General features: G+C 38.5%; 1 long non-coding RNA gene across 1 annotated transcript; it reads left to right on the top strand.

The window, feature by feature from the left end:
* Positions 1-6: 6 nt before the first annotated feature.
* Positions 7-3275, top strand: LOC119353234. The gene is made up of 2 exons (XR_005170363.1): positions 7-2753; positions 2899-3275. It is a non-coding gene; the product is annotated as an uncharacterized LOC119353234 (long non-coding RNA).
* Positions 3276-9261: the final 5986 nt, after the last annotated feature.

Below are 9261 nucleotides of genomic sequence, written 5' to 3'. Positions count from 1 at the left end.
TGGAGCTTGATTTCTTTCTCATTTCTCTTCGATTTATCGCCTCCTGCGGTTGGTTGGTCTCTCAATTTCTCTCTCGAGCGCGTGATTTTGTTCATTTCTCAGTGTGTAGCTTCCATATCTAGGGGTCAGTTGCTGATGTGATTTTGATAGGGTTCTTGGTAGGTGTGTGTTGTGATCCGGGGCCGTGTTGTTGTAGATTCATGGTAGGTGCTTGTAGTTTTAGTGGTTCGTTCTGGTTCGCGTCGTCCCGCTGTCGTTCATCATCTGCTTCGTGTTGTCCGCCATTTTGTTCCTCGTCTACTCGTGGTAGGTTCAACGTGTTCAGTTTTTGTGATTCAGATAGATGTATGGATCAGTTATAGGGTTTTGAGATGGGAGTTTTTGTGGTTTTGGGTTTGTGATTTGCATTGGTAGGTGGTTTGTTTGTTCACTGGTAGATGGGTGTTGCCTCCTCTGGCTGTGTTGGTTTCTAGGGTTCCTCCTGTGCCCGCTGTTGCAGGTCCCTTTTATCATGTGAGTGGATAAATCGCTCTTAGTGTTGGTTTAGATGTACTTAGGTTCCTTCTTCTTAATGCCATGGTAATTGTGTGTGTGTGATGCAGGTTTGTATCTTTTCCTTTGTGCCGTTGATGTGTATTTTTGCCTGAGTCTTACTGTGTAATCCACATAGTTTTAGTGTGCAAATTGCAAATCTAGTTTCTGTTTATTCCAGTAGATCATCCCAGTAGTAGTCTGATGCCATTGAAATGTTTCTGTTTATGCTAATTGTCATGCATCTTATTTTCCACGAACTATAGTGGAATTTAACTGTGATTTACACTATAATATAGGACATGATTCCATTGTAATATGCCTAATATTTGCACTGTAATTTACCAACTGTAGTATACCCCATAATTACAGTGTAATTTCTATGCTTCATCACTGTATCTACCCCAGATTTACACTGCAATTTATATGCTTCAAAACTGTAATAACATCTGGATTTACCTCTGAATTGCTGTAGGGCTTACACTGTAATATACCGCAGATTTACACTGTAATTTGTATGCTTCAGCACTGTAAATGTTGTATGATTTACACAGTAATTTTTGGACTGAGTATAGTGGATTTTACCTCTGTATTGATGTAGGGCTTATACTGTAATATACTGCAGATTTACACTGTAATTTGTATGCTTCAGTACTGTAAATTTGTAGGTCTTACACAGTATATGTCAGATGATTGACCTCTCATTTTTTACAGTGATTTCCATGCTTTTAGCTCTGTACTTCATGTAGTTTCTTGCATTTATTTCTTTTTTTCATGTGCAAGTGTGTCTCTGTGGCAGTAGTATTGAGCGAGGTCCTGTTTTTCACTCTGTAATTATAGTATTTTTACTGTATATTTTTGCCTCAGACTTATTGTGTAATCTTCAGACTTACTATGCAAATTACATGGTAGTTTCTGTGTAAGTCAGCCCATAGTTTCAGTGTTTCTTCACATAATTACTAGTATTTACTGTGTATGTTTGCCCCATTTTTACTGTGTAATTCATCATGTAGTTACATTGTAATTTACTATAGAATTATTGTGTAATTCATCATGCAGCTCTAGTGTAATTCAATGTAGAATTACTTTGTAATTCATGCTGTATTTTACTATGTAATTCATTATGCAGTTTCAGTGTAATTCATGCCGTAGTTTTACTGTGTAATTCAAAGCAGAATTACTGTTTTGTAGCTTCAGTGTAATTCACCCTAGAATTAAATTGTATTTTTGCCCAATAACCACTGTGTAATTCATCATATAGTTCAGTGTATCTTGTCCTTAGTTTTCAGTGTAATTTACACAATTTACTGATTCCAGTGTAATTTCCCCTAGAATTACGATGGTTTACATTGTAGCTACAATGTATATTCCCAGATTTTTGCAATGTATTTACATTGATTCAGTTATGTAATCTGTCATGCTGATTTTCACTGTACCCCTAGTCTTTATTCTGAATTTTTACAGTGTACCCCTAGTTTTACCGTGTTGCTTATTATATGTATTTTACAGTGTAATCTTTGCCCTAATTTACAGTGTAATATTCATGCTTTTAGCACTGTGATTTATAGGTTCAGTTTAATGGGTAAGCTTAACAGTGTGAGTAACAGTACAATTTGCAGTAGTATTTTAACAGTGTAAGTACAGTAGGTTTGTTCCAGTCTAAGTTTTGATGCATTTTAACATTCATACACTGAAATTTCTATGGCATTTTCCACTGAAATTTCCATGCAATTTTCACTGTAATTTCTTCAATTTCCACTGTAATTTCTATGCAATTTGCACTGGGAATTACTATGTAATTACTAGGGGATTTTTGCACTGTAATTCTTGGTCTGTTTAGTCAGTTTTTAGTGTAATTACTAGGGGATTTTCCACTGTAATCCTTGGTGTGCTACTGTTCTTTCTAGATTCAATCAGGCACTATGTGTTCTTGCAGTGTAAATTATAAAATTATCCAAGTTCTGCCTACTGCTAGTGATGAATTATTTCCAGAGTATCTAGTTTTTGTCTACTGATTGTTTCTTAACCTGTATCTAGTTTCTGCGACACATTTTGTTTTTGCAGATTTCCTTCTAAGAGAGGTGAAGGGGCTGAAGAATTGAAGTGCTAGGGGGTAGCAGTAGTTTTTTTGTTCCTGACTTGTTGATTTTTCTGGGATTTCCCCAATTACCTAAGCGGGTGAAGAATTGAAGATGTTGTTGTTCCTTCTTGCTCGTCTCCAGGTAAACCTTCACCTTCCTCTCCAGGTTCACCCCTGTCTCTCATGGCTGCCTGCCTTATCTGATTTTGATCTGCTCTTTGTTCTTCTCCCCTCCTTCTTCCATGGCCGTAGGCCTGATTTGTTTCTTTTTTTGTGATGTGTTTTAGGTGAGATCTCTGCTGCTGTTATGTAGCAAGTTGATGGCCAACTGTTTGCTGTGGTCCAGCGAGGCTGCCGTGCAGCGAGGTTTGGTGGTGGTGTCGGTTTAGTTGAAACCGGGCCAGGGTTTTGCCCGACCCGTTTAACCCGAAATAAGAAAACCAACAACGACCCGTGGGGTGGGGGGTTTGGGACAAACATGTGTCATCTGTTCATTGGTTGGGGAATTTGAATGTTGTTGAATTGAAAAACAGTCAAATGTCAAATAGACAGTCCCGCTTTGTAATTACTTCAGAGTAGTGCGTTTTTGTTGTCCAGGTTGAACTGAGCACGGTTAATGCATTTTATTACACATTTATATGTAGAAATAGATGATAAAGAGCTATTTTCCTTGCGAATTAGTACATAATGCTTAATATTTTTTTTGAGTTGTAATTCTTAATAGTTTCGTTAACTGTGTTTTAGTATATGAAGATCATTGGAACAATGTTGCGTAATAATGTACTCCCTCTGTTCTTAAATATAAGTCTTTTTAGACATTTCAAAAGGACTATAACATACGAATGTATATAGACATATTTTAGACTGTAGATTCATTCATTTTACTCCGTATGTAATCATTTGTTGAAATATCTAAAAAAGACTTATACTCCCTCCGTCCGACAATACTTGTCATCAAAATGGATAAAAAAAGATGTATCTAAAACTAAAATACGTCTAGATACATTCCTTTTTATCTATTTTGATGACAAGTATTTCTGGACGGAGAGAGTATTTGGGAATGGAGGGAGTAGAATATGATTATTTTGCCAGTAATTTGTCCGTTGACATATTGATTGAAAATTCAATAATAACAAAAGGTACAATCGTGAATGATGTCTAAATATTTTGTGCTCTTTTTTAATTTGGCCCGGCCCGACCTTTCTTTCAAGCTTTGCCACTGTCTACAAGGTTCCCAAAACCTGAAACGCTGAAACAGGTAAATGGGCCGGCCAGGTCAGCGTTTGATCGCTAGCTGTGTGCGAAAAGTGGACAGTTGGATTCAGAATTCGCCAAATAGGACATTCCGTCACCCAGAGCCTGAGAGCCAGCAGACGCGATCTTTTTGGGCGCGACTATGTCTCACTTGAAGCGAGACAAATCGTTCAGTCCCATGAAGCGACGTAGCAATAGGCCACGCCAGTAGCACATATTTTGTTCCTTGATTTCGTTTGTCTTGCTATTTTTCTCTTTTATTTGTATTTTTAATATATTTTCAAAAAATTAAGATAATCCCCCAAAAAAGTAAATTTGAGAAAATGTTTGTGCAGTGTTACGAAAATGTTAGCGCAACTTTTAAAAAATGTTGATAGCATTTGGAAAAAATGTTTCAAGACACATTTGAAAATTAAATTAACACATATTCAAACAACAATATTCTAAAATATGTGTTTGAAAAAATAGTTACCATGCATTTGAAAAATATTAAATGTGTATAAAAACTATATCTGATTTATCTGAAATTTTTCAATGTGTATGAAAAAAAGTAGACATCAAATATAGGAGTATGTATGAAAAACTATTAACCATGTATTTACAAAATTTTAAACTTGTATAAAAATATTCTTCATGTGTAAACATAATAATAATATGCATCTAAAAAGTAGAAATCAAAACACATATATGAAAATAACATATTAATCACGTTGTTAAAAATGTGAAACATGTATAAACTAGTATTCCTGATGTATACAGAAAATGGAGAATCATTTATGCATTAATGTAGGTTAAAAAATATGTACACGGGAAATATGCTGACACATACAAAAAAGGAAAATTGTTTATGCAAAATAGTAGAGTAAAAAAATATACACATTTTTTACTGATTTATACAAAAAAGTACAAAATGAATACAAAAACGCTGTAGACAAAAAAATATGATGTAAAAGTGTTAATCATGTATTTTAAAAATATTAAACATGATTATAAAAAAATTCTTGATGTATACAAAAAATGTTCAGAATCTGTATTACGAACTTAATATTAAACTATTTGCTTGAAAAAAAATGTTCAACGTGTACATAAAAATGCTTTATGAACGAGAAAGTCGTGTCATCCATTCGAACAAAATGTGTGAGACGTGTATCAAAATATATTTCTGTTCTATTCGAAAAGAGAGAGAAAACAACTGATGAAAACTGAAAAAAGAAAACCAAAGAAAACCGAAAATACCAAAGAAAACAATGCAAAAGTATGAGAAACAGTGAAAACCCCAAAACAAGAAAAAGATAAAAATAATGAGAAACAAGAAAGGGACTAAGAAAATCAAGACATGTAAAGAAAACTGAGAATAAAAGAATAAACTAAGAAAGAAAACAAAAAACAGTGAAAACCAAGAAATAAAGAAAAAAGAAAAGTAAAAAGAAAATCCAATAAAATCTGAAAATGAAACGAAGAGAATGATGGAAAAACCAAGATACAAATAGAACTGAAGAAAATCGACGAAGAAAAAAAACTATGAAGAAAGACCCAAACAAATTAGAGCGGACACAGCGAGTGCCCAAACGATGTGCAAAAATGGACCAGCCCAATTCTATATACCTAATGATACAGAGGCTATGGCTTCTTGTAGTGCGTCACGAAAATTGCTCCCAAAAATTGAAAATATTACCTACCAACACCACGTATAAATGATAAAAAATGTCACTCAGAGGATACCCTGTCTCCTCCGGCCCATGCAGCAGTGACTCCTATACCACGCTCGGCGCTGGGAGAAGGTGCAGCGCGCCCGTTTGAGGCCGCCCATGTCTGCGTGGCCAGCTTTTCAAATTTAGTATCTATTTTTTCTTTTCTTTCCCGTTTCGTTCATTTTTTCTACCTTGAATAAGTTGGAACTTTTTTGATTTTTTTAAATGCGAGTTTTAAAATAAAAAATTAGTTAATCATAAAGTGTTTGTGGATTCAAATAATCTCGTCATTTTATGAAATTATGTTTACTTATTCAATAAAGGTTAGACATTAGAAAAAATGTGCAGGAAATAAAAAAAATTCATGATATTTCAAGAAGTTTGTGTCGTAGAAAATGTTAATGAAATTGAACAAAATTTCGGCAATTCAAAAAATGTTCATGAATGGAAAAATATCCTAAAAATTCAAAAACTGCTCATGACTTACCAAATATTTTATTAATTCATAAAATGTGCGCTGTTTGAAAAATTATCATGCATTTCAAAAAATATTCGTTAAATCAAAAAAATATTCATGAATTTCTAAAATTGTTCAACCAATTTTTAAAGCAATGTTCGTCCATTCTTGGAATGTTCGCCGATTCAAGAAAAAATGTTAAAACATGTTCTGAGTTTTTAAAAAATGTTTGCAAATATTATAAAATATTCATGAATTCAAAAGTGCGGGCAAATCAGAGAGCTTTTATTCAACAAAGGATTTGTCCCGGCAGTCAACGAGAAGACTGCTTACCAAGAAACTAGGAGTCTCGTCAAGCCAACAGTCGGTCACATTCAAAGTGCATGCACGTTTTGTACAGAGATGCGCCGGCAAGTTTGCTGACCTGATTACATGCTGAATCTCAAAAACTGAAAAATCAAAAACTAGCTCTCCTATTTCATCTAAGATAGGAGCCACAATCGAACGTGAATTGTGGCGAGTGTTACAGAGTTGCACCAACTCCTAGCAATCGGTCTTCATTATCACATGCGAGAGGCCTCGAAGTTTTGCAAATAGAACTCCTTCCCGCATCGATATAGCTTCCATTAATAATGGATCTGAGATCTCACCGAACGGCTTGCACCATGCTCCCAACAGCGCGGACGCGGACCGGGCTATGCCACCCGCCCGTCCTCTACCTTCCACGACATTAAGTGCACCATCCGTCATGATCTTCACCATACCTGACTCGGGCGGCCGCCAGCCATGTCCTGGTAACAGAATGGGAGCGGTCCGAGGCAGTTCCAGCAGTGCAAGAGCCTCCCTCGTCGCCCTAATGGCGACTGTTGGGTCCCTTCCCTCTTCACCATGTTTGATCCGATTTCGAGAATGCCAAATCGTCCACATGATGGTGATAACCTTTAATCGATCTTCGTCTTTGACTCGGTCTGCACATAGGATGTCTCTGGCCCAAGAACGTGGGTGTAAGCGAGGAAGCCGAAGACCGAACCACGCACAAACTTCATCCCAGAAGCGGCGTGCATGCAAGCATTGAATTAGGGCATGCATAAGATCCTCCTTAGCTAGACATACCTTGCAAGTGTCTAGAACTGCAATATGACGGTATTTGAGAGTGCATTCATCTGGTAGAATCCCTCGTAGTACCCTTCACCAGAACACCCGTACCTTTGGGATCACTTTGAGTTTCCACAGAGCAGACCACATCTGTTTGTCATCTCTTGAAGCACCGGTAGCCGCCCTTCCCCTAGAGTATTGCGCTCGTTCTGAGTCACTAGAGCACGGTACGCCGACTTAACAGTGTAGTTGCATGATCTTTCAAAGGCCCAAGCATAGAAATCCTCACCTGCGCCCCTCCTGATTGGGATGTTTAGAATGGCGTCAGCATCAGGGGCAATGAAGGTGGTTCGAATCAACTCCTGCCTCCATGACCAGTTCTCGGGATCTATAAGATCCGAGACTGTCTGAACAATGGTGTTTGGTGGCTTCAGCAGCGGTGTCATCGAGATGGTCCCGGGAATCCATTTATCAGCCCACACATCGATGGAGTTCCCGTCTCCTACTCTCTTAATGAGCCCCGCACGCAAAGCTTCCCTTCCTGCAATGATAGCTCGCCATGTAGCGGATGCCGACTTAGGCACCTTGGCATGCATAAAATCTGTATCGGGGAAGTAGCGACCCTTAAGAACCCTTGCACACATAGAATTAGGGTTAGTCATAAACTGCCATCCGTGCTTCCCGAGCAGCGCAAGATTAAACTGATGAGGGTCCCGAAAACCCATTCCTCCTTTGCACTTTGGTGTCGCCAGAGTATCCCAGGAAACCCAATGCAATGCATTCTTGTAAATAGAGCTGCTCCAAAACTATTTCGCCATTGGCGAAGTCAGACTCTTGCATACCTTTTTGATAGTAAGAATGTGCTCATCGAATATGTGGGAATAGCCTGAACCACTGATTTCAACAAAGTTTCACGACCTGCGCATGCAAGTAATTTTTTAGACCATCCCTGTATCCTCCCACGAGCTCTCTCCCCAATATGATCGAAGGCCCCGCTCGTGATGTGACCGACCGCCGTGGGCAGTCCCAGGTAGCGCTCACTGAACGCCTCAATGTCGATGTTGAGGACACCTTTCAATTGATGCTTGAGCTGGGCCGGTGTATTAGAACTGAAGTAGATGGCACTCTTAGCGCGATTAACACACCGTCCGATGCTTCACCATAAATTCTAAAAATATCATTAAGTCTCTCGACACTCTGGGTGTTTGCACTGATGAAGATCAAGCTGTCATCTACGAATAGCAAGTGTGTCACCCAAGGTGACCTATAGTTGACTCTTATGCCTCTGTTAATGTACCCGACATTGTAATACTTCAACAAAGAAGACAGGCCCTCCGCACATAGCAAAAAAAGGAACGGCGACGCCGGGTCACCTTGCCTCAATCCTCGCGAGGGAGTGAAAAAGGGCAGTAGCTCTCCGTTAACACGAATAGAGAACCATACTGAAGATACGCATTTCACAATTAATCAAATAAAGACAATGTTGAAACCTAGCTTTGTCAGAATAGCCTCAAGAAAGTGCCACTCGACTCGGTCGTAAGCTTTCATCATGTCTAGTTTAATTGCACAAGCATAGTTTTTTCCTTTCTTCTGCCTCCTCATTGTGTGCACACTTTCATATGCCACTAAGACATTATCAGTTATCAGACGTCTAGGAACAAAAGTGCTTTGCTCTTCACTGATGATCTCGTCCATGAATGCCCTCATTCGGTTAGTCACACATTTTGAAGCAATCTTGTACAGAACCGAAAACAGTGCAATAGGTCTATATTGTGAGATAGACTGAGGGTGTCGTACCTTGGGAATCAAAGTAATGGAGGTATCATTCAAGCCCACTGGTAGTTCTCCTCCATTCAAAAAGTCTAGAACCGCCGCGGTTACAACATCACCCAATAAACTCCAATGACGCTGATAAAACCCCGCAGTAAAACCATCCACCCCAGTGCTTTGGAGGAAGCCATTTGGAACACCGTTGTCCTGACCTCCATCGTAGTAAAGGGTTTTGTAAGTTCCATGTTCATGTCATCCGTGACCTTAACTGGCACATGGTTAAGAAGCTCGGTTGCATCCATGAATCCCTAGGACTCGTACATATTTTGATAGAATGCCTGAACCTCGCTCTTATCTTCCTCTTTGAAAGTTCGTGGATGTCG

The sequence above is a fragment of the Triticum dicoccoides genome, chromosome 2A, assembly GCF_002162155.2.
Source record: "Triticum dicoccoides isolate Atlit2015 ecotype Zavitan chromosome 2A, WEW_v2.0, whole genome shotgun sequence".
In the NCBI taxonomy this organism is placed as follows: domain Eukaryota; kingdom Viridiplantae; phylum Streptophyta; class Magnoliopsida; order Poales; family Poaceae; genus Triticum; species Triticum dicoccoides.
This window is presented reverse-complemented; position numbering and strand designations above follow the sequence as displayed.